Genomic DNA, 15411 nt, shown 5'->3' with positions numbered 1-15411 from the left:
GTCTTATGAATCAAGATCCCACTTTCATCCACTGCCATTCAGTGTGGAAAAGACACACGTCAAATATCACGGATGGCGTCATACTATCAGCCATATGTAATCTGCCTTCTATATTATTCCTCATCATCCCTATACAATGCATTGAAATACTCGTTATCTCTGCTATATTTACTCTATCCCTATGTGTTGGCATTATGATTATTTGTGCACAATACTCCATTCATTTTATTGTACAAAAAACAGCATCTTATATCCTTTGTGATCTGTAATGAACCGGATAAATATGTGTTTTTCATCCCTTAGTGGTTAGTAAATGTCAGTTCATAGATGTGCTTTGCTTTTCACCTTTAACTCCTGTTTAGCTGCTGATGACAGATGAGAAGAAAAAGCTTACAGCACCTGGTATTCCCAGGCGGTCTCCCATCCAAGTACTAACCAGGCCCGACCCTGCTTAGCTTCCGAGATCAGACGAGATCGGGCGTGTTCAGGGTGGTATGGCCGTAAGCGAGAGAAGAGGCAGCAAACAGCCTATTTAAAGATGCGCGCGGGCTCCTCCTATTCGTCGCTGTCTTATGAATCAAGATCCCACTGTCATCCACTGCCATTCAGTGTGGAAAAGACACACGTCACATATCACGGATGGCGTCATACTATCAGCCATATGTAATCTGTCTCCTATATTATTCCTCATCATCCCTATACAATGCCTTGAAATACTTCTTATCTCTGCTATATTTACTCTATCCCTATGTGTTGGCATTAGAATTATTTGTGCACAATGCTCCATTCAATGTTTTGTGCAAAATATGTAATCTGCCTCGAATTAATCCTTTCTCTTCTCCCACAATCTGTGTGAAAGAAATAAGAAAGTGCAGCTCTCTTTCCCAGACACCTGTGAGCACTACTGGAGCAGCAGCGCCCTCCGTTGATGACAGATGAGAAGAAAAAGCTTACAGCACCTGGTATTCCCAGGCGGTCTCCCATCCAAGTACTAACCAGGCCCGACCCTGCTTAGCTTCCGAGATCAGACGAGATCGGGCGTGTTCAGGGTGGTATGGCCGTAAGCGAGAGAATAGGCAGCAAACAGCCTATTTAAAGATGCGCGCGGGCTCCTCCTATTCGTCGCTGTCTAACAGGTGAAGATCCCACTGTCATCCACTGCCATTCAGTGTGGAAAAGACACACGTCAAATATCACGGATGGCGTCATACTATCAGCCATATGTAATCTGTCTCCTATATTATTCCTCATCATCCCTATACAATGCCTTGAAATACTTCTTATCTCTGCTATATTTACTCTATCCCTATGTGTTGGCATTAGAATTATTTGTGCACAATACTCCATTCATTTTATTGTACAAAAAACAGCATCTTATATCCTTTGTGATGTGTAATGAACCGGATAAATATGTGTTTTTCATCCCTTAGTGGTTAGTAAATGTCAGTTCATAGATGTGCTTTGCTTTTCACCTTTAACTCCTGTTTAGCTGCTGATGACAGATGAGAAGAAAAAGCTTACAGCACCTGGTATTCCCAGGCGGTCTCCCATCCAAGTACTAACCAGGCCCGACCCTGCTTAGCTTCCGAGATCAGACGAGATCGGGCGTGTTCAGGGTGGTATGGCCGTAAGCGAGAGAAGAGGCAGCAAACAGCCTATTTAAAGATGCGCGCGGGCTCCTCCTATTCGTCGCTATCTAACAGGTGAAGATCCCACTGTCATCCACTGCCATTCAGTGTGGAAAAGACACACGTCACATATCACGGATGGCGTCATACTATCAGCCATATGTAATCTGTCTCCTATATTATTCCTCATCATCCCTATACAATGCCTTGAAATACTTCTTATCACTGCTATATTTACTCTATCCCTATGTGTTGGCATTAGAATTATTTGTACACAATGCTCCATTCAATGTTTTGTGCAAAATATGTAATCTGCCTCGAATTAATCCTTTCTCTTCTCCCACAATCTGTGTGAAAGAAATAAGAAAGTGCAGCTCTCTTTCCCAGACACCTGTGAGCACTACTGGAGCAGCAGCGCCCTCCGTTGATGACAGATGAGAAGAAAAAGCTTACAGCACCTGGTATTCCCAGGCGGTCTCCCATCCAAGTACTAACCAGGCCCGACCCTGCTTAGCTTCCGAGATCAGACGAGATCGGGCGTGTTCAGGGTGGTATGGCCGTAAGCGAGAGAATAGGCAGCAAACAGCCTATTTAAAGATGCGCGCGGGCTCCTCCTATTCGTCGCTGTCTAACAGGTGAAGATCCCACTGTCATCCACTGCCATTCAGTGTGGAAAAGACACACGTCAAATATCACGGATGGCGTCATACTATCAGCCATATGTAATCTGTCTCCTATATTATTCCTCATCATCCCTATACAATGCCTTGAAATACTTCTTATCTCTGCTATATTTACTCTATCCCTATGTGTTGGCATTAGAATTATTTGTGCACAATGCTCCATTCAATGTTTTGTGCAAAATATGTAATCTGCCTGGAATTAGTGGTTTTTCTTCTCCCACAGTGTGTGTGAAAGAAATAAGAAAGTGCAGCTCTCTTTCCCGCCTGTGAGCACTACTGGAGCAGCAGCGCCCTCCGTTGATGACAGATGAGAAGAAAAAGCTTACAGCACCTGGTATTCCCAGGCGGTCTCCCATCCAAGTACTAACCAGGCCCGACCCTGCTTAGCTTCCGAGATCAGACGAGATCGGGCGTGTTCAGGGTGGTATGGCCGTAAGCGAGAGAAGAGGCAGCAAACAGCCTATTTAAAGATGCGCGCAGGCTCCTCCTATTCGTCGCTGTCTTATGAATCAAGATCCCACTTTCATCCGCTGCCATTCAGTGTGGAAAAGACACACGTCAAATATCACGGATGGCGTCATACTATCAGCCATATGTAATCTGCCTTCTATATTATTCCTCATCATCCCTATACAATGCATTGAAATACTCGTTATCTCTGCTATATTTACTCTATCCCTATGTGTTGGCATTATGATTATTTGTGCACAATACTCCATTCATTTTATTGTACAAAAAACAGCATCTTATATCCTTTGTGATCTGTAATGAACCGGATAAATATGTGTTTTTCATCCCTTAGTGGTTAGTAAATGTCAGTTCATAGATGTGCTTTGCTTTTCACCTTTAACTCCTGTTTAGCTGCTGATGACAGATGAGAAGAAAAAGCTTACAGCACCTGGTATTCCCAGGCGGTCTCCCATCCAAGTACTAACCAAGCCCGACCCTGCTTAGCTTCCGAGATCAGACGAGATCGGGCGTGTTCAGGGTGGTATGGCCGTAAGCGAGAGAAGAGGCAGCAAACAGCCTATTTAAAGATGCGCGCGGGCTCCTCCTATTCGTCGCTATCTAACAGGTGAAGATCCCACTGTCATCCACTGCCATTCAGTGTGGAAAAGACACACGTCACATATCACGGATGGCGTCATACTATCAGCCATATGTAATCTGTCTCCTATATTATTCCTCATCATCCCTATACAATGCCTTGAAATACTTCTTATCACTGCTATATTTACTCTATCCCTATGTGTTGGCATTAGAATTATTTGTGCACAATGCTCCATTCAATGTTTTGTGCAAAATATGTAATCTGCCTGGAATTAGTGGTTTTTCTTCTCCCACAGTGTGTGTGAAAGAAATAAGAAAGTGCAGCTCTCTTTCCCGCCTGTGAGCACTACTGGAGCAGCAGCGCCCTCCGTTGATGACAGATGAGAAGAAAAAGCTTACAGCACCTGGTATTCCCAGGCGGTCTCCCATCCAAGTACTAACCAGGCCCGACCCTGCTTAGCTTCCGAGATCAGACGAGATCGGGCGTGTTCAGGGTGGTATGGCCGTAAGCGAGAGAAGAGGCAGCAAACAGCCTATTTAAAGATGCGCGCGGGCTCCTCCTATTCGTCGCTGTCTTATGAATCAAGATCCCACTGTCATCCACTGCCATTCAGTGTGGAAAAGACACACGTCACATATCACGGATGGCGTCATACTATCAGCCATATGTAATCTGTCTCCTATATTATTCCTCATCATCCCTATACAATGCCTTGAAATACTTCTTATCTCTGCTATATTTACTCTATCCCTATGTGTTGGCATTAGAATTATTTGTGCACAATGCTCCATTCAATGTTTTGTGCAAAATATGTAATCTGCCTCGAATTAATCCTTTCTCTTCTCCCACAATCTGTGTGAAAGAAATAAGAAAGTGCAGCTCTCTTTCCCAGACACCTGTGAGCACTACTGGAGCAGCAGCGCCCTCCGTTGATGACAGATGAGAAGAAAAAGCTTACAGCACCTGGTATTCCCAGGCGGTCTCCCATCCAAGTACTAACCAGGCCCGACCCTGCTTAGCTTCCGAGATCAGACGAGATCGGGCGTGTTCAGGGTGGTATGGCCGTAAGCGAGAGAATAGGCAGCAAACAGCCTATTTAAAGATGCGCGCGGGCTCCTCCTATTCGTCGCTGTCTAACAGGTGAAGATCCCACTGTCATCCACTGCCATTCAGTGTGGAAAAGACACACGTCACATATCACGGATGGCGTCATACTATCAGCCATATGTAATCTGTCTCCTATATTATTCCTCATCATCCCTATACAATGCCTTGAAATACTTCTTATCACTGCTATATTTACTCTATCCCTATGTGTTGGCATTAGAATTATTTGTGCACAATGCTCCATTCAATGTTTTGTGCAAAATATGTAATCTGCCTGGAATTAGTGGTTTTTCTTCTCCCACAGTGTGTGTGAAAGAAATAAGAAAGTGCAGCTCTCTTTCCCGCCTGTGAGCACTACTGGAGCAGCAGCGCCCTCCGTTGATGACAGATGAGAAGAAAAAGCTTACAGCACCTGGTATTCCCAGGCGGTCTCCCATCCAAGTACTAACCAGGCCCGACCCTGCTTAGCTTCCGAGATCAGACGAGATCGGGCGTGTTCAGGGTGGTATGGCCGTAAGCGAGAGAATAGGCAGCAAACAGCCTATTTAAAGATGCGCGCGGGCTCCTCCTATTCGTCGCTGTCTAACAGGTGAAGATCCCACTTTCATCCACTGCCATTCAGTGTGGAAAAGACACACGTCAAATATCACGGATGGCGTCATACTATCAGCCATATGTAATCTGTCTCCTATATTATTCCTCATCATCCCTATACAATGCCTTGAAATACTTCTTATCTCTGCTATATTTACTCTATCCCTATGTGTTGGCATTAGAATTATTTGTGCACAATACTCCATTCATTTTATTGTACAAAAAACAGCATCTTATATCCTTTGTGATGTGTAATGAACCGGATAAATATGTGTTTTTCATCCCTTAGTGGTTAGTAAATGTCAGTTCATAGATGTGCTTTGCTTTTCACCTTTAACTCCTGTTTAGCTGCTGATGACAGATGAGAAGAAAAAGCTTACAGCACCTGGTATTCCCAGGCGGTCTCCCATCCAAGTACTAACCAGGCCCGACCCTGCTTAGCTTCCGAGATCAGACGAGATCGGGCGTGTTCAGGGTGGTATGGCCGTAAGCGAGAGAAGAGGCAGCAAACAGCCTATTTAAAGATGCGCGCGGGCTCCTCCTATTCGTCGCTGTCTTATGAATCAAGATCCCACTTTCATCCACTGCCATTCAGTGTGGAAAAGACACACGTCAAATATCACGGATGGCGTCATACTATCAGCCATATGTAATCTGCCTTCTATATTATTCCTCATCATCCCTATACAATGCATTGAAATACTCGTTATCTCTGCTATATTTACTCTATCCCTATGTGTTGGCATTATGATTATTTGTGCACAATACTCCATTCATTTTATTGTACAAAAAACAGCATCTTATATCCTTTGTGATCTGTAATGAACCGGATAAATATGTGTTTTTCATCCCTTAGTGGTTAGTAAATGTCAGTTCATAGATGTGCTTTGCTTTTCACCTTTAACTCCTGTTTAGCTGCTGATGACAGATGAGAAGAAAAAGCTTACAGCACCTGGTATTCCCAGGCGGTCTCCCATCCAAGTACTAACCAGGCCCGACCCTGCTTAGCTTCCGAGATCAGACGAGATCGGGCGTGTTCAGGGTGGTATGGCCGTAAGCGAGAGAATAGGCAGCAAACAGCCTATTTAAAGATGCGCGCGGGCTCCTCCTATTCGTCGCTGTCTAACAGGTGAAGATCCCACTGTCATCCACTGCCATTCAGTGTGGAAAAGACACACGTCACATATCACGGATGGCGTCATACTATCAGCCATATGTAATCTGTCTCCTATATTATTCCTCATCATCCCTATACAATGCCTTGAAATACTTCTTATCACTGCTATATTTACTCTATCCCTATGTGTTGGCATTAGAATTATTTGTGCACAATGCTCCATTCAATGTTTTGTGCAAAATATGTAATCTGCCTGGAATTAGTGGTTTTTCTTCTCCCACAGTGTGTGTGAAAGAAATAAGAAAGTGCAGCTCTCTTTCCCGCCTGTGAGCACTACTGGAGCAGCAGCGCCCTCCGTTGATGACAGATGAGAAGAAAAAGCTTACAGCACCTGGTATTCCCAGGCGGTCTCCCATCCAAGTACTAACCAGGCCCGACCCTGCTTAGCTTCCGAGATCAGACGAGATCGGGCGTGTTCAGGGTGGTATGGCCGTAAGCGAGAGAAGAGGCAGCAAACAGCCTATTTAAAGATGCGCGCGGGCTCCTCCTATTCGTCGCTGTCTTATGAATCAAGATCCCACTTTCATCCACTGCCATTCAGTGTGGAAAAGACACACGTCAAATATCACGGATGGCGTCATACTATCAGCCATATGTAATCTGCCTTCTATATTATTCCTCATCATCCCTATACAATGCATTGAAATACTCGTTATCTCTGCTATATTTACTCTATCCCTATGTGTTGGCATTATGATTATTTGTGCACAATACTCCATTCATTTTATTGTACAAAAAACAGCATCTTATATCCTTTGTGATCTGTAATGAACCGGATAAATATGTGTTTTTCATCCCTTAGTGGTTAGTAAATGTCAGTTCATAGATGTGCTTTGCTTTTCACCTTTAACTCCTGTTTAGCTGCTGATGACAGATGAGAAGAAAAAGCTTACAGCACCTGGTATTCCCAGGCGGTCTCCCATCCAAGTACTAACCAGGCCCGACCCTGCTTAGCTTCCGAGATCAGACGAGATCGGGCGTGTTCAGGGTGGTATGGCCGTAAGCGAGAGAAGAGGCAGCAAACAGCCTATTTAAAGATGCGCGCGGGCTCCTCCTATTCGTCGCTGTCTTATGAATCAAGATCCCACTGTCATCCACTGCCATTCAGTGTGGAAAAGACACACGTCACATATCACGGATGGCGTCATACTATCAGCCATATGTAATCTGTCTCCTATATTATTCCTCATCATCCCTATACAATGCCTTGAAATACTTCTTATCTCTGCTATATTTACTCTATCCCTATGTGTTGGCATTAGAATTATTTGTGCACAATGCTCCATTCAATGTTTTGTGCAAAATATGTAATCTGCCTCGAATTAATCCTTTCTCTTCTCCCACAATCTGTGTGAAAGAAATAAGAAAGTGCAGCTCTCTTTCCCAGACACCTGTGAGCACTACTGGAGCAGCAGCGCCCTCCGTTGATGACAGATGAGAAGAAAAAGCTTACAGCACCTGGTATTCCCAGGCGGTCTCCCATCCAAGTACTAACCAGGCCCGACCCTGCTTAGCTTCCGAGATCAGACGAGATCGGGCGTGTTCAGGGTGGTATGGCCGTAAGCGAGAGAAGAGGCAGCAAACAGCCTATTTAAAGATGCGCGCGGGCTCCTCCTATTCGTCGCTGTCTTATGAATCAAGATCCCACTGTCATCCACTGCCATTCAGTGTGGAAAAGACACACGTCAAATATCACGGATGGCGTCATACTATCAGCCATATGTAATCTGTCTCCTATATTATTCCTCATCATCCCTATACAATGCCTTGAAATACTTCTTATCTCTGCTATATTTACTCTATCCCTATGTGTTGGCATTAGAATTATTTGTGCACAATACTCCATTCATTTTATTGTACAAAAAACAGCATCTTATATCCTTTGTGATGTGTAATGAACCGGATAAATATGTGTTTTTCATCCCTTAGTGGTTAGTAAATGTCAGTTCATAGATGTGCTTTGCTTTTCACCTTTAACTCCTGTTTAGCTGCTGATGACAGATGAGAAGAAAAAGCTTACAGCACCTGGTATTCCCAGGCGGTCTCCCATCCAAGTACTAACCAGGCCCGACCCTGCTTAGCTTCCGAGATCAGACGAGATCGGGCGTGTTCAGGGTGGTATGGCCGTAAGCGAGAGAAGAGGCAGCAAACAGCCTATTTAAAGATGCGCGCGGGCTCCTCCTATTCGTCGCTGTCTTATGAATCAAGATCCCACTTTCATCCACTGCCATTCAGTGTGGAAAAGACACACGTCAAATATCACGGATGGCGTCATACTATCAGCCATATGTAATCTGCCTTCTATATTATTCCTCATCATCCCTATACAATGCATTGAAATACTCGTTATCTCTGCTATATTTACTCTATCCCTATGTGTTGGCATTATGATTATTTGTGCACAATACTCCATTCATTTTATTGTACAAAAAACAGCATCTTATATCCTTTGTGATCTGTAATGAACCGGATAAATATGTGTTTTTCATCCCTTAGTGGTTAGTAAATGTCAGTTCATAGATGTGCTTTGCTTTTCACCTTTAACTCCTGTTTAGCTGCTGATGACAGATGAGAAGAAAAAGCTTACAGCACCTGGTATTCCCAGGCGGTCTCCCATCCAAGTACTAACCAGGCCCGACCCTGCTTAGCTTCCGAGATCAGACGAGATCGGGCGTGTTCAGGGTGGTATGGCCGTAAGCGAGAGAATAGGCAGCAAACAGCCTATTTAAAGATGCGCGCGGGCTCCTCCTATTCGTCGCTGTCTAACAGGTGAAGATCCCACTGTCATCCACTGCCATTCAGTGTGGAAAAGACACACGTCACATATCACGGATGGCGTCATACTATCAGCCATATGTAATCTGTCTCCTATATTATTCCTCATCATCCCTATACAATGCCTTGAAATACTTCTTATCACTGCTATATTTACTCTATCCCTATGTGTTGGCATTAGAATTATTTGTGCACAATGCTCCATTCAATGTTTTGTGCAAAATATGTAATCTGCCTGGAATTAGTGGTTTTTCTTCTCCCACAGTGTGTGTGAAAGAAATAAGAAAGTGCAGCTCTCTTTCCCGCCTGTGAGCACTACTGGAGCAGCAGCGCCCTCCGTTGATGACAGATGAGAAGAAAAAGCTTACAGCACCTGGTATTCCCAGGCGGTCTCCCATCCAAGTACTAACCAGGCCCGACCCTGCTTAGCTTCCGAGATCAGACGAGATCGGGCGTGTTCAGGGTGGTATGGCCGTAAGCGAGAGAAGAGGCAGCAAACAGCCTATTTAAAGATGCGCGCGGGCTCCTCCTATTCGTCGCTGTCTTATGAATCAAGATCCCACTTTCATCCACTGCCATTCAGTGTGGAAAAGACACACGTCAAATATCACGGATGGCGTCATACTATCAGCCATATGTAATCTGCCTTCTATATTATTCCTCATCATCCCTATACAATGCATTGAAATACTCGTTATCTCTGCTATATTTACTCTATCCCTATGTGTTGGCATTATGATTATTTGTGCACAATACTCCATTCATTTTATTGTACAAAAAACAGCATCTTATATCCTTTGTGATCTGTAATGAACCGGATAAATATGTGTTTTTCATCCCTTAGTGGTTAGTAAATGTCAGTTCATAGATGTGCTTTGCTTTTCACCTTTAACTCCTGTTTAGCTGCTGATGACAGATGAGAAGAAAAAGCTTACAGCACCTGGTATTCCCAGGCGGTCTCCCATCCAAGTACTAACCAGGCCCGACCCTGCTTAGCTTCCGAGATCAGACGAGATCGGGCGTGTTCAGGGTGGTATGGCCGTAAGCGAGAGAAGAGGCAGCAAACAGCCTATTTAAAGATGCGCGCGGGCTCCTCCTATTCGTCGCTGTCTTATGAATCAAGATCCCACTGTCATCCACTGCCATTCAGTGTGGAAAAGACACACGTCACATATCACGGATGGCGTCATACTATCAGCCATATGTAATCTGTCTCCTATATTATTCCTCATCATCCCTATACAATGCCTTGAAATACTTCTTATCTCTGCTATATTTACTCTATCCCTATGTGTTGGCATTAGAATTATTTGTGCACAATGCTCCATTCAATGTTTTGTGCAAAATATGTAATCTGCCTCGAATTAATCCTTTCTCTTCTCCCACAATCTGTGTGAAAGAAATAAGAAAGTGCAGCTCTCTTTCCCAGACACCTGTGAGCACTACTGGAGCAGCAGCGCCCTCCGTTGATGACAGATGAGAAGAAAAAGCTTACAGCACCTGGTATTCCCAGGCGGTCTCCCATCCAAGTACTAACCAGGCCCGACCCTGCTTAGCTTCCGAGATCAGACGAGATCGGGCGTGTTCAGGGTGGTATGGCCGTAAGCGAGAGAAGAGGCAGCAAACAGCCTATTTAAAGATGCGCGCGGGCTCCTCCTATTCGTCGCTGTCTTATGAATCAAGATCCCACTGTCATCCACTGCCATTCAGTGTGGAAAAGACACACGTCAAATATCACGGATGGCGTCATACTATCAGCCATATGTAATCTGTCTCCTATATTATTCCTCATCATCCCTATACAATGCCTTGAAATACTTCTTATCTCTGCTATATTTACTCTATCCCTATGTGTTGGCATTAGAATTATTTGTGCACAATACTCCATTCATTTTATTGTACAAAAAACAGCATCTTATATCCTTTGTGATGTGTAATGAACCGGATAAATATGTGTTTTTCATCCCTTAGTGGTTAGTAAATGTCAGTTCATAGATGTGCTTTGCTTTTCACCTTTAACTCCTGTTTAGCTGCTGATGACAGATGAGAAGAAAAAGCTTACAGCACCTGGTATTCCCAGGCGGTCTCCCATCCAAGTACTAACCAGGCCCGACCCTGCTTAGCTTCCGAGATCAGACGAGATCGGGCGTGTTCAGGGTGGTATGGCCGTAAGCGAGAGAAGAGGCAGCAAACAGCCTATTTAAAGATGCGCGCGGGCTCCTCCTATTCGTCGCTGTCTAACAGGTGAAGATCCCACTGTCATCCACTGCCATTCAGTGTGGAAAAGACACACGTCAAATATCACGGATGGCGTCATACTATCAGCCATATGTAATCTGTCTCCTATATTATTCCTCATCATCCCTATACAATGCCTTGAAATACTTCTTATCTCTGCTATATTTACTCTATCCCTATGTGTTGGCATTAGAATTATTTGTGCACAATGCTCCATTCAATGTTTTGTGCAAAATATGTAATCTGCCTCGAATTAATCCTTTCTCTTCTCCCACAATCTGTGTGAAAGAAATAAGAAAGTGCAGCTCTCTTTCCCAGACACCTGTGAGCACTACTGGAGCAGCAGCGCCCTCCGTTGATGACAGATGAGAAGAAAAAGCTTACAGCACCTGGTATTCCCAGGCGGTCTCCCATCCAAGTACTAACCAGGCCCGACCCTGCTTAGCTTCCGAGATCAGACGAGATCGGGCGTGTTCAGGGTGGTATGGCCGTAAGCGAGAGAATAGGCAGCAAACAGCCTATTTAAAGATGCGCGCGGGCTCCTCCTATTCGTCGCTGTCTAACAGGTGAAGATCCCACTGTCATCCACTGCCATTCAGTGTGGAAAAGACACACGTCAAATATCACGGATGGCGTCATACTATCAGCCATATGTAATCTGTCTCCTATATTATTCCTCATCATCCCTATACAATGCCTTGAAATACTTCTTATCTCTGCTATATTTACTCTATCCCTATGTGTTGGCATTAGAATTATTTGTGCACAATGCTCCATTCAATGTTTTGTGCAAAATATGTAATCTGCCTGGAATTAGTGGTTTTTCTTCTCCCACAGTGTGTGTGAAAGAAATAAGAAAGTGCAGCTCTCTTTCCCGCCTGTGAGCACTACTGGAGCAGCAGCGCCCTCCGTTGATGACAGATGAGAAGAAAAAGCTTACAGCACCTGGTATTCCCAGGCGGTCTCCCATCCAAGTACTAACCAGGCCCGACCCTGCTTAGCTTCCGAGATCAGACGAGATCGGGCGTGTTCAGGGTGGTATGGCCGTAAGCGAGAGAAGAGGCAGCAAACAGCCTATTTAAAGATGCGCGCAGGCTCCTCCTATTCGTCGCTGTCTTATGAATCAAGATCCCACTTTCATCCACTGCCATTCAGTGTGGAAAAGACACACGTCAAATATCACGGATGGCGTCATACTATCAGCCATATGTAATCTGCCTTCTATATTATTCCTCATCATCCCTATACAATGCATTGAAATACTCGTTATCTCTGCTATATTTACTCTATCCCTATGTGTTGGCATTATGATTATTTGTGCACAATACTCCATTCATTTTATTGTACAAAAAACAGCATCTTATATCCTTTGTGATCTGTAATGAACCGGATAAATATGTGTTTTTCATCCCTTAGTGGTTAGTAAATGTCAGTTCATAGATGTGCTTTGCTTTTCACCTTTAACTCCTGTTTAGCTGCTGATGACAGATGAGAAGAAAAAGCTTACAGCACCTGGTATTCCCAGGCGGTCTCCCATCCAAGTACTAACCAGGCCCGACCCTGCTTAGCTTCCGAGATCAGACGAGATCGGGCGTGTTCAGGGTGGTATGGCCGTAAGCGAGAGAAGAGGCAGCAAACAGCCTATTTAAAGATGCGCGCGGGCTCCTCCTATTCGTCGCTATCTAACAGGTGAAGATCCCACTGTCATCCACTGCCATTCAGTGTGGAAAAGACACACGTCACATATCACGGATGGCGTCATACTATCAGCCATATGTAATCTGTCTCCTATATTATTCCTCATCATCCCTATACAATGCCTTGAAATACTTCTTATCACTGCTATATTTACTCTATCCCTATGTGTTGGCATTAGAATTATTTGTGCACAATGCTCCATTCAATGTTTTGTGCAAAATATGTAATCTGCCTGGAATTAGTGGTTTTTCTTCTCCCACAGTGTGTGTGAAAGAAATAAGAAAGTGCAGCTCTCTTTCCCGCCTGTGAGCACTACTGGAGCAGCAGCGCCCTCCGTTGATGACAGATGAGAAGAAAAAGCTTACAGCACCTGGTATTCCCAGGCGGTCTCCCATCCAAGTACTAACCAGGCCCGACCCTGCTTAGCTTCCGAGATCAGACGAGATCGGGCGTGTTCAGGGTGGTATGGCCGTAAGCGAGAGAAGAGGCAGCAAACAGCCTATTTAAAGATGCGCGCGGGCTCCTCCTATTCGTCGCTGTCTTATGAATCAAGATCCCACTGTCATCCACTGCCATTCAGTGTGGAAAAGACACACGTCACATATCACGGATGGCGTCATACTATCAGCCATATGTAATCTGTCTCCTATATTATTCCTCATCATCCCTATACAATGCCTTGAAATACTTCTTATCTCTGCTATATTTACTCTATCCCTATGTGTTGGCATTAGAATTATTTGTGCACAATGCTCCATTCAATGTTTTGTGCAAAATATGTAATCTGCCTCGAATTAATCCTTTCTCTTCTCCCACAATCTGTGTGAAAGAAATAAGAAAGTGCAGCTCTCTTTCCCAGACACCTGTGAGCACTACTGGAGCAGCAGCGCCCTCCGTTGATGACAGATGAGAAGAAAAAGCTTACAGCACCTGGTATTCCCAGGCGGTCTCCCATCCAAGTACTAACCAGGCCCGACCCTGCTTAGCTTCCGAGATCAGACGAGATCGGGCGTGTTCAGGGTGGTATGGCCGTAAGCGAGAGAATAGGCAGCAAACAGCCTATTTAAAGATGCGCGCGGGCTCCTCCTATTCGTCGCTGTCTAACAGGTGAAGATCCCACTGTCATCCACTGCCATTCAGTGTGGAAAAGACACACGTCACATATCACGGATGGCGTCATACTATCAGCCATATGTAATCTGTCTCCTATATTATTCCTCATCATCCCTATACAATGCCTTGAAATACTTCTTATCACTGCTATATTTACTCTATCCCTATGTGTTGGCATTAGAATTATTTGTGCACAATGCTCCATTCAATGTTTTGTGCAAAATATGTAATCTGCCTGGAATTAGTGGTTTTTCTTCTCCCACAGTGTGTGTGAAAGAAATAAGAAAGTGCAGCTCTCTTTCCCGCCTGTGAGCACTACTGGAGCAGCAGCGCCCTCCGTTGATGACAGATGAGAAGAAAAAGCTTACAGCACCTGGTATTCCCAGGCGGTCTCCCATCCAAGTACTAACCAGGCCCGACCCTGCTTAGCTTCCGAGATCAGACGAGATAGGGCGTGTTCAGGGTGGTATGGCCGTAAGCGAGAGAATAGGCAGCAAACAGCCTATTTAAAGATGCGCGCGGGCTCCTCCTATTCGTCGCTGTCTAACAGGTGAAGATCCCACTTTCATCCACTGCCATTCAGTGTGGAAAAGACACACGTCAAATATCACGGATGGCGTCATACTATCAGCCATATGTAATCTGTCTCCTATATTATTCCTCATCATCCCTATACAATGCATTGAAATACTCGTTATCTCTGCTATATTTACTCTATCCCTATGTGTTGGCATTATGATTATTTGTGCACAATACTCCATTCATTTTATTGTACAAAAAACAGCATCTTATATCCTTTGTGATCTGTAATGAACCGGATAAATATGTGTTTTTCATCCCTTAGTGGTTAGTAAATGTCAGTTCATAGATGTGCTTTGCTTTTCACCTTTAACTCCTGTTTAGCTGCTGATGACAGATGAGAAGAAAAAGCTTACAGCACCTGGTATTCCCAGGCGGTCTCCCATCCAAGTACTAACCAGGCCCGACCCTGCTTAGCTTCCGAGATCAGACGAGATCGGGCGTGTTCAGGGTGGTATGGCCGTAAGCGAGAGAAGAGGCAGCAAACAGCCTATTTAAAGATGCGCGCGGGCTCCTCCTATTCGTCGCTATCTAACAGGTGAAGATCCCACTGTCATCCACTGCCATTCAGTGTGGAAAAGACACACGTCACATATCACGGATGGCGTCATACTATCAGCCATATGTAATCTGTCTCCTATATTATTCCTCATCATCCCTATACAATGCCTTGAAATACTTCTTATCACTGCTATATTTACTCTATCCCTATGTGTTGGCATTAGAATTATTTGTGCACAATGCTCCATTCAATGTTTTGTGCAAAAT

The 15411-nt window shown here is 44.4% G+C and overlaps 27 non-coding genes across 27 annotated transcripts; all 27 read right to left on the bottom strand.

Annotated features, from left to right (window-relative positions):
- Window positions 1–387: 387 nt before the first annotated feature.
- LOC121907716 lies at window positions 388–506 on the bottom strand. The gene has a single exon (XR_006098962.1). It is a non-coding gene; the product is annotated as a 5S ribosomal RNA (ribosomal RNA).
- Window positions 507–947: 441 nt separating this feature from the next.
- Window positions 948–1066, bottom strand: LOC121907715. The gene has a single exon (XR_006098961.1). It is a non-coding gene; the product is annotated as a 5S ribosomal RNA (ribosomal RNA).
- Window positions 1067–1514: 448 nt separating this feature from the next.
- On the bottom strand, window positions 1515–1633 carry LOC121907714. The gene has a single exon (XR_006098960.1). It is a non-coding gene; the product is annotated as a 5S ribosomal RNA (ribosomal RNA).
- A 441-nt stretch (window positions 1634–2074) lies between these two features.
- Window positions 2075–2193, bottom strand: LOC121907713. Its single transcript, XR_006098959.1, has one exon. It is a non-coding gene; the product is annotated as a 5S ribosomal RNA (ribosomal RNA).
- Window positions 2194–2630: 437 nt separating this feature from the next.
- LOC121907711 lies at window positions 2631–2749 on the bottom strand. Its single transcript, XR_006098957.1, has one exon. It is a non-coding gene; the product is annotated as a 5S ribosomal RNA (ribosomal RNA).
- A 448-nt stretch (window positions 2750–3197) lies between these two features.
- LOC121907837 lies at window positions 3198–3316 on the bottom strand. Its single transcript, XR_006099079.1, has one exon. It is a non-coding gene; the product is annotated as a 5S ribosomal RNA (ribosomal RNA).
- A 437-nt stretch (window positions 3317–3753) lies between these two features.
- On the bottom strand, window positions 3754–3872 carry LOC121907710. Its single transcript, XR_006098956.1, has one exon. It is a non-coding gene; the product is annotated as a 5S ribosomal RNA (ribosomal RNA).
- A 441-nt stretch (window positions 3873–4313) lies between these two features.
- LOC121907709 lies at window positions 4314–4432 on the bottom strand. The gene has a single exon (XR_006098955.1). It is a non-coding gene; the product is annotated as a 5S ribosomal RNA (ribosomal RNA).
- Window positions 4433–4869: 437 nt separating this feature from the next.
- On the bottom strand, window positions 4870–4988 carry LOC121907708. The gene has a single exon (XR_006098954.1). It is a non-coding gene; the product is annotated as a 5S ribosomal RNA (ribosomal RNA).
- Window positions 4989–5436: 448 nt separating this feature from the next.
- On the bottom strand, window positions 5437–5555 carry LOC121907707. Its single transcript, XR_006098953.1, has one exon. It is a non-coding gene; the product is annotated as a 5S ribosomal RNA (ribosomal RNA).
- Window positions 5556–6003: 448 nt separating this feature from the next.
- Window positions 6004–6122, bottom strand: LOC121907706. The gene has a single exon (XR_006098952.1). It is a non-coding gene; the product is annotated as a 5S ribosomal RNA (ribosomal RNA).
- A 437-nt stretch (window positions 6123–6559) lies between these two features.
- Window positions 6560–6678, bottom strand: LOC121907705. Its single transcript, XR_006098951.1, has one exon. It is a non-coding gene; the product is annotated as a 5S ribosomal RNA (ribosomal RNA).
- Window positions 6679–7126: 448 nt separating this feature from the next.
- Window positions 7127–7245, bottom strand: LOC121907704. Its single transcript, XR_006098950.1, has one exon. It is a non-coding gene; the product is annotated as a 5S ribosomal RNA (ribosomal RNA).
- A 441-nt stretch (window positions 7246–7686) lies between these two features.
- LOC121907703 lies at window positions 7687–7805 on the bottom strand. Its single transcript, XR_006098949.1, has one exon. It is a non-coding gene; the product is annotated as a 5S ribosomal RNA (ribosomal RNA).
- A 448-nt stretch (window positions 7806–8253) lies between these two features.
- LOC121907702 lies at window positions 8254–8372 on the bottom strand. Its single transcript, XR_006098948.1, has one exon. It is a non-coding gene; the product is annotated as a 5S ribosomal RNA (ribosomal RNA).
- A 448-nt stretch (window positions 8373–8820) lies between these two features.
- Window positions 8821–8939, bottom strand: LOC121907700. Its single transcript, XR_006098946.1, has one exon. It is a non-coding gene; the product is annotated as a 5S ribosomal RNA (ribosomal RNA).
- Window positions 8940–9376: 437 nt separating this feature from the next.
- LOC121907699 lies at window positions 9377–9495 on the bottom strand. Its single transcript, XR_006098945.1, has one exon. It is a non-coding gene; the product is annotated as a 5S ribosomal RNA (ribosomal RNA).
- Window positions 9496–9943: 448 nt separating this feature from the next.
- Window positions 9944–10062, bottom strand: LOC121907698. The gene has a single exon (XR_006098944.1). It is a non-coding gene; the product is annotated as a 5S ribosomal RNA (ribosomal RNA).
- A 441-nt stretch (window positions 10063–10503) lies between these two features.
- On the bottom strand, window positions 10504–10622 carry LOC121907697. The gene has a single exon (XR_006098943.1). It is a non-coding gene; the product is annotated as a 5S ribosomal RNA (ribosomal RNA).
- Window positions 10623–11070: 448 nt separating this feature from the next.
- LOC121907696 lies at window positions 11071–11189 on the bottom strand. Its single transcript, XR_006098942.1, has one exon. It is a non-coding gene; the product is annotated as a 5S ribosomal RNA (ribosomal RNA).
- Window positions 11190–11630: 441 nt separating this feature from the next.
- LOC121907695 lies at window positions 11631–11749 on the bottom strand. The gene has a single exon (XR_006098941.1). It is a non-coding gene; the product is annotated as a 5S ribosomal RNA (ribosomal RNA).
- A 437-nt stretch (window positions 11750–12186) lies between these two features.
- On the bottom strand, window positions 12187–12305 carry LOC121907694. Its single transcript, XR_006098940.1, has one exon. It is a non-coding gene; the product is annotated as a 5S ribosomal RNA (ribosomal RNA).
- Window positions 12306–12753: 448 nt separating this feature from the next.
- Window positions 12754–12872, bottom strand: LOC121907693. The gene has a single exon (XR_006098939.1). It is a non-coding gene; the product is annotated as a 5S ribosomal RNA (ribosomal RNA).
- Window positions 12873–13309: 437 nt separating this feature from the next.
- LOC121907692 lies at window positions 13310–13428 on the bottom strand. Its single transcript, XR_006098938.1, has one exon. It is a non-coding gene; the product is annotated as a 5S ribosomal RNA (ribosomal RNA).
- A 441-nt stretch (window positions 13429–13869) lies between these two features.
- LOC121907691 lies at window positions 13870–13988 on the bottom strand. Its single transcript, XR_006098937.1, has one exon. It is a non-coding gene; the product is annotated as a 5S ribosomal RNA (ribosomal RNA).
- Window positions 13989–14425: 437 nt separating this feature from the next.
- Window positions 14426–14544, bottom strand: LOC121907852. The gene has a single exon (XR_006099094.1). It is a non-coding gene; the product is annotated as a 5S ribosomal RNA (ribosomal RNA).
- Window positions 14545–14992: 448 nt separating this feature from the next.
- Window positions 14993–15111, bottom strand: LOC121907689. The gene has a single exon (XR_006098935.1). It is a non-coding gene; the product is annotated as a 5S ribosomal RNA (ribosomal RNA).
- Window positions 15112–15411: the final 300 nt, after the last annotated feature.

Source organism: Thunnus maccoyii, chromosome 11 (assembly GCF_910596095.1).
Source record: "Thunnus maccoyii chromosome 11, fThuMac1.1, whole genome shotgun sequence".
NCBI classification, from domain to species: domain Eukaryota; kingdom Metazoa; phylum Chordata; class Actinopteri; order Scombriformes; family Scombridae; genus Thunnus; species Thunnus maccoyii.
This window is presented reverse-complemented; position numbering and strand designations above follow the sequence as displayed.